This window comes from Oncorhynchus gorbuscha, linkage group LG18 (genome assembly GCF_021184085.1).
Source record: "Oncorhynchus gorbuscha isolate QuinsamMale2020 ecotype Even-year linkage group LG18, OgorEven_v1.0, whole genome shotgun sequence".
Classification (NCBI taxonomy): Eukaryota; Metazoa; Chordata; class Actinopteri; order Salmoniformes; family Salmonidae; genus Oncorhynchus; species Oncorhynchus gorbuscha.
Window position 1 is genome coordinate 6,528,220 of NC_060190.1, and position 14,876 is coordinate 6,543,095.

Sequence of the window (14,876 nt, forward strand, 5' to 3'; positions counted from 1 at the left end):
GCTCTCACCTATTGTCACAAAGAAACCCATCCAGATCTCCTCCTTTGACTGCCAGGGACTCCATCTTCATACAGAGAGGACTCTTGGCAACAGGACAGCACATCCTATTCTAAAGCTCAAACCTGGTGTCTCTCCGACACTTCCTACTCCTAAGGTCAGGCTAGGCCCATCCCCAACACTTCCTACCCCTAAGGTCAGGCTAGACCCATCCCCAACACTTCTTACTCCTAAGGTCAGGCTAGGCCCATCCCCAACACTTCCTACCCCTAAGGTCATGCTAGGCCCATCCCCAACACTTCTTACTCCAAAGCCTATTTGGAAAGTTCCTATTCCAAATCCTAGCACATTTCCAAAAGTTCCTATTCCAAATCATAGTGTTTCGCCACCACTTATCATTACAAACCCAGACCTCTCTCCAAGCCTTTCCATCCCAAAGATCCGGCTTGGCCCATCTCCAAAACTGTACTGTCAAACAATGCCATTGGAGAGCCAAGGCACAAAACAGACCTCCCCGGTGGCCAAAGAAATATGGGCCCATTCAATCCATATCTCTAGTACTAAAGGTCAGGCTGAGCATCGTAACCAGTGTTCCCCTAAACCAGCAACCCATGACATACTTGACCAAGAGGTTCTGATGGACTTTGTAACACGTTCTGCGTTGATGAAACCTGTACCAACATATTATTCTAGAGGTTTAGGCACACCGCCTGATACGTACACCCATTCCTCTCCACAATCTCAACAGCCAGGGGCCTACAGGACAAGAGGCATGAAGTCTCAGGACCCGAACTTGTTGCAGGCCAGGCTCGGACTAAGGAAAACAGGAAGGATAACAAAATCCAGTCCTGGGTTTCTTCTAGGTAAGGATGGCATTTCCAAGCAAAAAGTTGCTGACACAATATCTGAACCAAGACCAAATGACCTGGTAACCCCATCAGGTACTGCTCTGTCAGGAGGTGTGTCAGCCAGACAAAATGTTGTCTCAAGGAGGAAAGTTCCAATTATTGTTGAGAATGATTCTCAATCAATTCATTTTCAGTTTAAGTCAAAGAGGGGTGGACAGGGGTCCCAATGTGGCCTTGCTTCACCAAAAACATTAAAACACATTGGACATCTTCAGAGGGACTTCAGTCTCAGGCTGCCAGCGTATATGCTGGTCGACTACCTTTCAGTCAAAAGGAATACTGTCAAAGTGCTTCTCCTCCTATGCCTCCCAAGACGCCATCTTGGAAAGAACACCTAAGTCGATCAACATCTGCAGAAGTCAAAAGAAGCAGCTATGACCTCAACCCTCGGGCAAAGAAGGGAGCAACATTCATAAAGGACTTTACCACCAAAGAGTCTCATCTGGAAGAGTCTACAAAGACAATCTTAGATGCTGCATTTCAACCTTTAGCACAAGCCAGCCCTAGTAGAAAATACAAGAACCTCCAAAGACCCAAATTCTGGACTAGACCTCAGTGTCAAAGTCTACCGACCGATACACAAACCATTGAGAGGAAACGGAATCAATCTAACCAGTCAAATAGCAGTATCTCACCATCACATGAATTGGATCACCCTCTTTCAAGCAGGACGTTTGTTGATGAAGAGGCAGAGCAATTACATGATGACATCACCACACTTCCTCAAGTGTATTTGTCAATGGGTGAGTAATGAGGAAAAAGTTTAAAAGAAGGCCATGCACATGGTAGTGTAAACAAAATCGGATTTGTTGGTTATAATTTCTCTTTATTCAGACTTAACATATTACTATGAAAGTCAGGATGAGAGAGAGAAAGAGAGAGAGAGAGGAGGGGGGTCAGAAAAGGCACTGGAGGGAATTTGAGACATGGCTCCTTATCAGAAGAGTAACAGACATGCAAAAACTGTGTGATAAAACCAAGTTTGGGGGAACAGTGGGGTAAAGTGAGTGACACATGACACAACGCAAAAAGTCTGCACAACATGTAGACTAGAGAGAACCAACAAACTTAGACAACATGAACACAAAAGACATCAGTGCGAGAACCTAAGAGCTGACAACAAAACGCCATATATGTGAGTATGGTACTATTTGATCATTGGATGCAAATGCTTCTCCTTTCAATTTTGTGGTGTGCTGTGACTGATTCAATGCATTTTGAAATATGGAATGTTGTAGTTAGGCCCAGGGTTGGGGAGTAACTGATTACATGTAATCTGAAAGGGAAAAACTGTAACTGTAATCAGCTACATTACCAGCAAAAATATTGTAATCAAATTACAGATACTTTTGAAAAAAGCATAATTACTTTTAAATTCAGAAAGGATGTTTGCAGAAGAAATACATTATGATACCTTTCAGCATTAAAAAAAGGTGAAAGTTTAGGTTTGTTCCACCTGAGAGAGTCTGACCACAAGTCAGAGACCACATTTGATGGATTATTTTCTCTTCTTCTAATGCCTCTTAATGGGTAAGTAGGCTAATCCAAAAGTAATTGAAAGTAATCAGATTACATTTTGGGTAATCAAACAGTTACTTTACTGATTACAATTTTGGACAAGTAATTAGTAATGGATTACATTTAGAAAGTAACCTAACCAACCCTGGTTTGGCCTACAGTGAATTATACAATACCAATGATATTTTGTTTGGTTGTTGCTTTTTAGTTTACACACAACAATTTTATATATATATTTTTTATCATTCATGTATACAGACTTGCTATTAAGCATTTCATGAGAATTGTCTGTCTAATCAAATACTGATTGGTTGTGCAAAAATGACAAAAAAACACTCAGGTGATGCCAAAAAGGTTGCCTAGGGGCAAGGTTCTGTTTGAGCATGCGTTCTGCATCACCTCTCTCATCTTGTCGCCTTGGTAACAAAAGGGGGGCTCTGGACTAGAGAGAGCAGAGAGGGACGGAGGGAAAGAGATACTCAGACAAATCACACGACCCGTTTCCTACATCTTTGCTTCTCTATGTTGGACATCTATCGTTTATTCTTGAGCATTGGGTTGAAAGACTAGTCGAAATTTTCACTAGCGCGGAACAAAACTATTTTGGAAATTGAATCTATAAACAGGAATCGGTAAGTCGCGCAACAATCAACATCACAGCAGACGAATGCGGACAGCTAGCATACCTAACGTTAGCTAGCTAACTTAGCATATTTTATCCAGCATGGATGGAGCCGGAACAATGGGTTGGTTAAACAGGTTTTGGGATGTAGGTAATCAGCTGTTATCGTGTAGCTTGTGAGGTTAAACATGATCGGGGTTATTGTTCAGGATATTTATGATCAAGCTAGCGAAATGTGGATTGATCTGGCTATCCTTCAGTCAGACCGTAGAAACGACGTTAAAACGTAAATTAACCCTCCTCAGTTTGCGGAGCACAGTGGGAAATATGGCCCTAATTGTCGCCATCAGAAATCATACAAAGATACAATGTGGACGCTCTAACATCATCATTGTAGTCTATCTTTGATGGGATGACAGACCACACATTCAGCCAGATAAATCATGTCTCAAATTTAAATCTAAATTATGACAAAAAAAGAGAGGTTATACCAGGTGAAATGACATAGGGGGAGCTTAGTAGAGGCCAAATATGTATTTGTGTATTATTTTGTGTAGATCTAGCTATCATTTGTGATACCACTCCAAATTTTGAGCAGGCTTTGCATAATCTGTCAGAAGCCTATTTGATGTTGTGTATGCCTGTTTTATGTGCAGACTATTTTGTGTGTGTGTGTGTGTGTGTGTGTGTGTGTGTGTGTGTGTGTGTGTGTGTGTGTGTGTGTGTGTGTGTGTGTGTGTGTGTGTGTGTGTGTGTGTGTGTGTGTGTGTGTGTGTGTGTGTGTGTGAGCAAGAGAGAGAGAGCAAGCGACAGAATATGGTTATTCATTGATGCTCTAAATTCAACTGACAGACTCTGCTTTTCTGACCTGTGATCTACAGTACCAGTCAAAAGTTTGAACACACCTACTCATTCCAGGGTTTTTCTTTATTTTTACTATTTTCTACATTGTAGAACAATAGTGAAGACATCAAAACTATGAAATAACACATATGGAATCATGTAGTAACAAAAAAGTGTTAAACAATAGATGATATATTTGAGAATCTTCAAAGTAACAACCCTTTGACTTGATGAAAGCTTTGCACACTCTTGGCATTCTCTCAACCAGCTTCATGAGGTAGTCACCTGGAATAAATTTCAATTTTTACTTTTTTATTCCACCTTTATTTAACCAGATAGGCTAGTTGAGAACAAGTTCTCATTTACAACTGCGACCTTGCCAAGATAAAGCATAGCAGTGTGAACAGACAACAACACAGAGTTAAACATGGAGTAAACAATAAACACAGTCAATAACACAGTAGAAAAAAATAAAGTCTGTATACATTGTGTGCAAAAGGCATGAGGAGGTAGGCGAATAATTAAAATTTAGCAGATAATTAACAGGTTAAAACTTTTTAACTTGTTAAAAGTTAATTTGTGGAATTTCTTTCCTTAGTGCGTTTGAGCCGTTCAGTTGTGTTGTGACAAGGTAGGGTAGTATACAGAAGATGGTAGAGGTCGGCCGATTTCAAGTTTTCATAACAATCAGTAATCTGCATTTTTGGATGCCGATTATGACCGATTACATTGCACTCCAGGAGGAGACTGCGTGGCAGGCTGACCACCTGTTATGCGAGTGCAGCAAGGAGCCAAGGTAAGTTGCTAGCTAGCATTAAACGTATCTTATAAAAAACAATCAATCTTAACATAATCCCTAGTTAACTACCCATGGTTGATGATATTGCTAGTTTAACTAGCTTGTCCTGCGTTGCAAATAATCAATGCGGTGCCTGTTAATTTATCATCAAATCACAGCCTACTTCGCCAAACGTGTGATGATTTAACAAGCGCATTCGCGAAAAAGCACTGTTGTTGCACCATTATACCCAACCATAAACATCAATGCCTTTCTTAAAGTCAATACACAAGTATATTTCTTAAACCTGCATATTTAGTTAAAAGAAATTCATGTTAGCAGGCAATATTAACTAGGGGAATTGTGTCACTCCTCTTGCATTCTGTGCAAGCAGAGTCAGGGTATATGCAGTAGTTTGGGCCGCCTGGCTCGTTGCGAACTGTGTGAAGACCATTTCTTCCTAACAAAGACTGTAATTAATTTGCCAGAATTTTAACATAAATATGACATAACAATAAAGGTTGTGCAATGTAACAGCAATATTTAGACTTATGGATGCCACCCGTTTGATAAAATACGGAAAGGTTCCGTATTTCACTGAAAAAAATAAACGTATTGTTTTCGAAATGATAGTTTCCGGAGTTGACCATATTAATAACCTTAGGCTTGTATTTCTGCATGTTTATTATAGTTAAGTCTATGATTTGATATTTGATAGAGCAGTCTGACTGAGCGGTGGTATGCAGACCAAAAATGTCTTGGGGAGAGTGTGGGAGAGTGTGGCAGAGTCAGGGTGCAGACCTGAGCCAACTCCCCCTGTTTATCGTGAGGAGCAGCGATCACAGGACTTCTGGACTTGGGAGGAGATATTGGACGGAAAAGGACCCTGGGCACAGCCTGGAGAATATCGCCGCCCCAAAGAAGAACTGGAGGCGACGAAAGCGGAGAGGCGCTGGTATGAAGAGGCAGCACGGCGACGCGGATGGAAGCCCGAGAGTCAGCCCCAAAAATGTATTGGGGGAGGCTCACAGGGAGTATGGCTACGCCAGGTAGGAGACCTGCGCTAACTTCCTGTGCCTCCCGGGGGGCTAAAGAGACCGGGCAGGCACCATGTTATGCTATGGAGCGCACGGTGTCTCCAGTGCGGGTGCATAGCCCGGTGCGGTACATACCAGCTCTTCGTATTGGCCGGGCTAGAGTGGGCATCGAGCCAGATAAGGCTCAAGAGCTCCAGTGCGCCTGCACGGTCCGGTCTATCGAGTGCCACCTCCACACACCAGTACTCCGGTGGCAGCTCCCCGCACCAGGCTTCCTGTGCTTGTCCTCGGCCCAGTACCACCAGTACCAGCACCACGCACCAGGCCTTCAGTGCGCCTCGCCTGTTCAGCGCTGCCAGAGCCTCCCTCCTCTACAGCGCTGCTGGAGTCTCCTGCCTGTTCAGCGCTGCCGGAGCCTTTGTCCTCTCCTGCGTTGCCGGAGTCTCCCGCCTGTTCAGCGCTGCCAGAGCCTTCCTCCTCTACAGCGCTGCTGGAGTCTCCTGCCTGTTCAGCTTAGCCAGGGCTGCCAGTCTGCAGGGAGCAGCCAGAGCTGTCAGTCTGCATGGAGCAGCCAGAGCTGTCAGTCTGCATGGAGCAGCCAGAGCTGTCAGTCTGCATGGATCAGCCAGAGCTGCCAGTCTGCATGGAGCAGCCAGAGCTGTCAGTCTGCAAGGAGCTGCCAGTCTACAAGGAGCTGCCAGTCTGCAAGGAGCTGCCAGTCTGCAAGGAGCTGCCAGTCTGCAAGGAACCGCCAGAGCTGCCAGTCTGCAAGAAGCCGCCAGAGCTGTCAGTCTACATGGAGCAGCCAGAGCCGCCAGTCAGAATGGAGCAGCCAGATCCGTCAGTCTGCCAGGATCCGCCAGTCAGCCAGACTCTTCCAGATCCGCCAGTCAACCAGACTCTTCCAGATCCGCCAGTCAACCAGACTCTTCCAGATCCGCCAGCCAGCCAGGATCTGCCGGATCCAACTACCTGCCTGAGCTTCCTCTCAGTGCTGGGCTTCCTCTCAGTGCTGAGCTTCCCCTCAGTGCTGAGCTTTCCCTCAGTGCTGAGCTTCTCCTCAGTGCTGAGCTTCCCCTCAGTGCTGAGCTTCTCCTCAGTGCTGAGCTTCCCCTCAGTGCTGAGCTTCTCCTCAGTGCTGAGCTTCCCCTCAGTGCTAAGCTTCCCCTCAGTGCTGAGCTTCCCCTCAGTCCCGAGCTACCACTCAGTCCCGAGCTACCCCTCAGTCCCGAGCTGCCCCTCAGTCCCGAACTGCCCCTCAGTCCCGAGCTGCCCCTCAGTCCATTGGGGTTCTGGATGAGGACTACTAGGCCATGGTCGGCGGCGAGGGTGGACTATCCTAGGACGCGAGGGGGAGGAACTAAGACATTGATAGAGTGGGGTCCACGTCCCACGCCGGAGCCGCCACCATGGTCAGACGCCCACCCGGACCCTCCCTATTGTTTTGATGTGCGTCCGGGAGTCCGCACCTTAGGGGGGGGGGGGTTCTGTCACGCCCTGGTCGAAGTATATTATGTTTGTCTTCATTTATTTGGTCAGGCCAGGGTGTGACATGGGTTATTGTGGTGCGTTTTTGTCTTGGGGTTTTGTGGGGTGTCTAGCATAGTCTATGGCTGCCTGAGGCGGTTCTCAATCAGAGTCAGGTGATTATCGTTGTCTCTGATTGGGAACCATATTTAGGCAGTCATATTCTTTGAGTATTTCGTGGGTGATTGTTCCTGTCTTTGTGTTAGTTGTCACCAGATAGGCTGTATAGGTTTTCACATTCCGTTTGTTGTTTTTGTATTGTTCGTGTTTCATCATTATTAAACATGTATCAAAATTACCACGCTGCATTTTGGTCCGACTCTCTTTCGACGGAAGAAAACCGTAACAACTGTTTATGACTTCAAGCCTATCAGCTCCCAAGATTAGGCTGGCAATACTGTAGTGCCTATAAGAACATCCAATAGTCAAAGGTATATGAAATACAAATGATATAGAGAGAAATCATCCTATAATTCCTATAATAACTACAACCTAAATCTACTTAATTGGGAATATTGAAGAATCATGTTAAAAGGAACCACCAGCTTACATATGTTCTCATGTTCTGAGCAAGGAACTTAAAAGTTATCTTTTTTACATGGCACATATTGCATTTTTACTTTCTTCTTCAACACTTTGTTTTTGCATTATTTTGTTTCAGTATTTATTTGAGACCAAATGTATTTTTATTTATGTATTAAGTTAAAATAAAAGTGTTCATATTTTTAAAAATCGGTATCAGCTTTTTTTTGTCCTCCAATAATCGGTATCGGCGTTGAAAAATCATAATTGGTCGACCTCTAGAAGATAGCCCTATTTGGTAGAAGACCAAGTCCATGTTATGGCAATAACAGCTCAAGTAAGCAAAGAGAAATTACAGTTTATCATTACTTTAAAACATGAAGGTCAGTCAATCCGGAAAATCTCAAAAACCTTTAAAGTTTCTTCAAGTGCAGTCGCAAAAACCATCAAGCGCTATGATTAAATGGGCTCTCATGAGGACCTTCATGGTTGAATTGCTGCAAAGAAACAACTACTAAAGGACACCAATAATAAGAGACTTGTTTGGGCCAAGAAACAAGAGCAATGGACATTAGACCGGTGGAAATCTGTCCTTCAGTCTGATGAGTCCAAATTTGAGACTTTTTGTTCCATCTGCTGTGTCTTTGTGAGATGCAGAGTGGATGAACGGATGATCTCTGCATGTGTGGTTTGCGCTTAGTGGGACTATCATTGTTTTTTTTAAGGACAATGGACCAATACAATTCCAGGCTGTTTAAGTGCTCTTTGACCAAGAAGGAGAGGGATGGAGTGTTGCATCAGAGGACCTGGCCTCCACAATCATCGACCTCAACCCAATTGAGATGGTTTGGGATGAGTTGGACCGCAGAGTGAAGGAAAAGCAGCCAACAAGTGCTAAGCATATGTGGGAACTCCTTCAAGACTGTTGGAAAAGTATTCCAGGTGAATCTGGTTGAGAGAATGCTAAGAGTGTGCAAAGCTGTCATCAAGGAAAAGGGTGGCTACTTTGAAGAATAAACATCTAAATTATATTTTAATTTGTTGAACACTTTTGGTTACTACATGATTCCATATGTGTTATTTCATAGTTTTGATGTCTTCACAATTTTTCTACAATGTAAAAAATAGTAAAAAATAAAGAAAAACCCTTGAATGAGTAGGTGTGTCCAAGCTTTTGACTGGTATTGTATGTCAAGGCTTATGGATGATCTCATACTCATACACAGAAGCAGCTAAATTTGTATGCCCTGTAGTGTCCTAGGCTCAAATTGCACATGCATAGCCATATGTCTGTTTTCATCGCCATCTGTTTTACAGTAGTGCACTATTTACTGTGGTAAAACAGTCTGCTACAGGTATCATTCTCTTTACAGTGCCTTCAGAAATGTGCCATACCTGTTTATTTATTCCACATTCTATTGTGTTACAGTCTAAATTCAAAATGGATTAAATATTTTTTAAATCTCACTCATCTACACACAACACCCCATATAGACAAAGTAAAAATATGTCTTTCAAAATGTTTGCATATGTATTGAAAATGAAATAAATATCTCATTTATGTAAGTATTCACATCCCTGAGTGTTAGAATCACCTTTGGGAGTGATTACCACTGTGAGTCCTTCTGGGTAAGTCTCTAAGAGCTTTGCACACCTGGATTTCACAATATTTGCACTAGAGGTTACCGATTAATCGGCATGGCCAATTAATTAGGGCCGATCTCATGCTTACATAACAATCGGTATGCCGATTATGGCCGATTACATTGCAATCCACGAGGAAACTGTTACGCGAGTGATGCAAGGAGCCAAGGTAAGTTGCTAGCTAGCATTAAACTGATCTTATAAAAAACAATCAATCTTCACATAATCACTAGTTAACTACACATGGTTGATGATATTACTAGGCTAACTAGCTTGTCCTGCGTTGCATATAATCAATGCGGTGGCTTTTAATTTATCATCGAATCAAAGCCTACTTCGCCAAATGGGTGATGATTTAACAAACGCATTCGCAAATAAAGCACTGTCGTTGCACCAATGTACCTAACCATAAACATCAAAGCCTTTATTAAAATCAATACACAGAAGTATATATTTTTTAAACCTGCATATTTAGTTCAAAGAAATTCATGTTAGCAGGCAATATTAACTAGGGAAATTGTGCCACTTCTCTTGCATTCAATGCAAGCAAAGTCAGGGTAAATGCAACAGTTTGGGCTGCCTGGCTCGTTGTGAACTAATTTGCCAGAATTTTACAAAATTATGACATAACATTGAAGGTTGTGCAATGTAACAGACTTAGGGTTGTCACCCGTTTGATAAAATACGGAACTGTTCCGTATTTCACTGAAATAATAAACGTTTTGTTTTCAAAATGATAGTGTAACGGTCGTCGATGGTGGAAGAAGTTGAGGACCAAGGTGCAGCGTGGTATGTGTCCATATTTATTAGAATGAACATGGAAATAACAAAATAACAAAGAGAAACGCCCGAAAACAGACACAACAGAAAACAGAAAAGAATCACCCACGAAACACAACAGAAATATGGTTCTCAATCAGGGACAACGATTGACAGCTGCCTCTGATTGAGAACCACACCAGGCCAAACACGGAAATAGCAAATCATAGAAAAACCCACCCAACTCACGCCCTGACCATACTAAAACAAAGACATAGCAAAAGAACTAAGGTGACAGAACCCCCCCCCCAAAGATGCGGACTACGGCCGCAAAACCTGAACCTATAGGGGAGGGTCTGGGTGGGTGTCTGTCCGCGGTGGCAGGTCTGGCGTGGGACGTGGACCCCACTCCACCATAGTCCTTGTCCGTGTCTTAGCCCGCCTCCGTGGCCTCTTAAGAGCGGCGACCCTCACCGCCGACCTCGGACTGGGGACCCAAGCCAAGGGTCCCGAATGGACGGGAGATTCTGGCAGCACCGGACAGGCGGGAGACTCCGGCAGCTCCGGAATGAAGGGCGATTCTGGCAGCTCCTGGCTTACTGACGGCTCTGGCAGCTCAGGACAGACGGGCGACTCTGGCAGCTCAGGACAGATGGGCGTCTCTGGCAGCTCAGGACAGACGGGCGTCTCTGGCAGCTCAGGACAGATGGGCAACTCTGGCAGCACTGAGCAGGAGGAAAACTGACAGCGCTGAGCAGGTGGGAGCACCTGTAGGAAGGAAACGGAGAGACCAGCCTGGTGCGGTGCGGTGCCACCGGAGTACTGGTGCGGATAGACCGGAACGTGAAGGCGCACTGGAGCTCTCGAGCACCGAGCCTGCCCAACCTTACCTGGTTGAATGCTCCCCGTAGGCAGGCCAGTGCGGCAAGGTGAAATAGCCCACACTGGGCTGTGCTGGCGAAGCGGGGACACCATGCGTAAGGCTGCTGCCATGTACCCTGGCCCGAGGAGACGCACTGGAGACCAGATGCACTGAGCCTGCTTCATGGCACCTGGATTGATGCCCACTCTAGCCCGGCCAATACGAGGCGCTGCTATGTATTGCACCGGGCTATGCCTGCGCACCGGGGACACCGTGCGCCTCATGGCATAACACGGTGCCTGCCCGGTCCCTCTCTCTCCACGGTAAGCACGGGGAGTTGGCGCAGGTCTCCTACCTGACTTCGCCACACTCTCAGTGTGCCCCCCCAAGAAATGTTTGGGGCTGCCTCTCGGGCTTCTAACTGCGCTGCCTCCTCATACCACCGCCTCTTGACTTTCGCTGCCTCCAGCTCTGCCTTTGGGCAGCTATTCTCCAGCCTGTGCCCAGGGTCCCTTGCCGTCCAAAATCTCCTCCCATGTCCAGGAGTCTTCTGCTTTCGGCCGCTGCCCGTTACCACGCTGCTTGGTCCTTTGGTGGTGGGTGATTCTGTAACGGTTGTCGATGGTGGAAGAAGTTGAGGACCAAGGTGCAGCGTGGTATGTGTCCATATTTATTAGAATGAAGACGGAAATAACAAAATAACAAAGAGAAACGACCGAAAACAGTTCTGGCTGGTGCAGACACACAACGGAAAACAGAAAATAATCACCCACGAAACACTAACAGAAAACTGGCTCCCTAAATATGGTTCTCAATCAGGGACAACGATTGACAGCTGCCTCTGATTGAGAACCACACCAGGCCAAACACAGAAATAGCAAATCATAGAAAAACTAACATAGACAACCCACCCAACTCACGCCCTGACCGTACTAAAACTAAAACATAACAAAAGAACTAAGGTCAGAACGTGACAGATAGTTTCCGGATTTGACCAAATTATGACCAAAGGCTCATATTTCTGTGTTTATTATATTATAATTAAGTTTAAGATTTGATATGCGGAGGTAGGCAGCAGCAGGCTTGTAAGCATTCATTCAAACTTTACTGCGTTTGCCAGCAGCTCTTCGCAATGCTTGAAGCACAGCGCTGTTTATGACTTCAAGCCTATCAACTCCTGAGATTAGGCTGGCAATACTGTAGTGCCTATAAGAACGTCCAATAGTCAAAGGTATATGAAATACATATGGTATAAAGAGAAATAGTTGACACGTCATAATTCCTATAATAACTACAACCTAAAACTTCTTAACTGGGAATATTGAAGAACTGGGAATATTGAACCACCAGCTTTCATATGTTCTGAGCAAGGAATTTGAGACGTAGCTTTTTACATGGCACATGCACTTTTACTTTCTTCTCCAACACTGTTTTTTCATTATTGATTTGAAACTAATTAGATTTTATTTATGTATTTTAAGTTAAAATAAAAGTGTTCATTGTTCATTCAGTATTGTTGTAAATGTCATTATTACAAATATATATATATATATATATCAGCCAATTAATCAGTATCAGCTTTTTTTGGTTCTCCAATCAGTATCGGTATTGTCTTTGAAAAATCATAATCTGTCGACCTCTAATTGCACATTATACTTTAAAAAAAATCTTCAAGCCATTTTCAAGTCTTGCCATAGATTTTCAAGCCGCTTTAAGTCAGAACTGACACTCAGGAACATTTCATGTCGTAAACCAGAGTAGTGGGACAAAGGTACGGGACTGTAGGCAGGATTAGAGTCAGCCAGGCAGAAAGGTCAAAACCGGGAAAACTAGGAAATAGGCACTATGGACAAGACAAGGGGAAAAACAGGAGACAAAGAGCTGTGAGACATGTTTAATTCTGGACACATGAAAGGTAGGATGTATACGAAGGGTCCGGGGCAACAGAAGACGAACAGCAGAGGGGCTAATGATTTTGGAGATGGGAAATGGGCCGATAAACCGGGGGAAGAGATTGCAGGATTCCACCCGGAGGGGCAGATCCCAGGTGGACAGCCATACTTTCTGCCCGAGATGATACCGGGGAGCCAGGGTCCGGTGGCGATCCGCTTGTCGTCGATACCTGGAGGTGGTCTTGAGGATGGCCGACCGGCCTCTCCAAACTTCTGGGCAGAAGGTATGCCGACCTTCTTCGGCTGGGAACGATGCACCTCCCGGACCTGTTTCCCTATTCTCCAGCTGTGTGCCGTTGCCAGGCTATAACGGCGAGACAGTGCATCTGGCTTGACATTCTGGTGAAGCGGTATTTGAGGTCCCAGAACGCCCGGTCAGCAGCAGGGGACCACGTGAACAGAACCCTGGGAGAGGTGAGTGCTGATGGGGGAAACCAGGGTGCTGTAACCCTGGTGATAGACGTTGGCGAACCCCAGGAAATGTTGTAGCTGCACCCTGGACAAAGGCTGGGGCCAATCCACCACCTCCCTCACCTTCCTGGGATCCATCTGAACACTCCCAGCAGAGATGATGTACCCCAGAAAGGGGATGGTGGAGTGACGGATCTCGCATTTCTCTGCCTTAACAAACAACTGGTTTTCCAGGAGGTATTGAAGAACCTATCGGACGTGGAGCACATGTTCTTGGGGGGAGTGGGAGAAGATGAGGATGTCATCAATGTAGACAAAGATGAACTGGTTCAACATGTCGCGGAGAACATCATTTACCAGAGCCTGGAACACAGCAGTGTCGTTGGTGAGGCCAAATGGCATGACCAAATACTCGTAAGGGCCGCTGGCCGTGTTGAAGGCAGTCTTCCACTCATCCCCCTCCAGTATCAGCACCAGGTGGTAGGCGTTCTGTAGATCCAGGTTAGAAAACACGGTGGGTCCCTGGAGCGGCTCGAAGGCCGAAGAGATGAGTGGTAGCAGGTAGCGGTTCAGGCGCAGGCTATTGTCCCTCTTCTCCACAAAGAAGAACCCTCTCCTGCCGGCGGGAGAGCACGAAGGACATATAAATCATGCAGTTGGGGAGTCTCCAATGTAGGTGTCCATAGGCTTGGTCTCTGGGCCCGACAGCGAGTACAGTCATCCCCGGGGAGCAGTGGTGTTAGTGAGAAGGTCAATCCCGCAGTCATATGGTCGGTGCGGTGGAAGCGAAGTGTCCCGAGCCTTGTTGAACACCTCCCGAAGGTCCTTGTACTCTGCGGGAATGGTGGAGATGTCCGGGGCATCTTCCAAGCTCCCAGGAAGACATCCCGGGGCATGTTGCGCTGACTTCAGACACTGGGCGTGGTAGAACAGACTCCAGCCCATGATGGCACCAGTAGACCAGTTGATCAGGGGATTGTGTCGCTGAAGCCAGGAGAATCCCAAAACCATGGAAATCTGAGGGGACTTGATGAGCAGGATTTGAATAGTCTCGCTGTGATTCCCTGACACCTGTAGGTTGATTGGAGTGGTAATATGAGTGACCTGGCCTATAGAGCGCCCGTCTAGCGCTCTAACGTCCATGGGAGTGGAGAGGGGCTGAGTGGTGATGTTCAGCTCGGAAGCCAGGGTATCGTCCAAAAAGAGTTAATGAGGACCCATAGAGATTTAGACTGGTTTCCCCACAGCATAATGGCATGAAAAATTGTGTGAGCAAGGGAGGCAGGAAAGTTCTCCATATATCCCACCAGACTACTCACTCCTACCAGTGAGCCTGTTTATTTTAAAGGACAAGAAGACACAAAATGACCAAGAGTCCCGCAATACAGACAACTCTTCGTGTTGATCCTGTATTGCCGTTCCGCTGGTGATAGCCCAGCTCTACCTAATCCTTGGGTTCACTCTGCAAAGGGATCGTTGGGGACCTCCGGGTGACT

At 45.5% G+C, this 14,876-nt stretch overlaps 1 protein-coding gene across 3 annotated transcripts in view; it reads left to right on the forward strand.

The window, feature by feature from the left end:
* The first annotated feature begins 1,884 nt into the window (after positions 1-1,884).
* Positions 1,885-14,876, forward strand: part of LOC124003925 (neuronal-specific septin-3-like) — a 33,479-nt gene continuing 20,487 nt past the window's right edge. Inside the window, exon 1 of one of the 3 annotated variants that reach the window (XM_046312573.1) lies at positions 1,885-2,040. The gene's annotated coding sequence lies outside the window, so the exon portion shown is untranslated. Of the gene's footprint in view, positions 2,041-2,855; positions 3,056-14,876 lie in introns of those variants that run through there. The other 2 variants (XM_046312574.1, XM_046312572.1) reach the window with 2 other exon arrangements.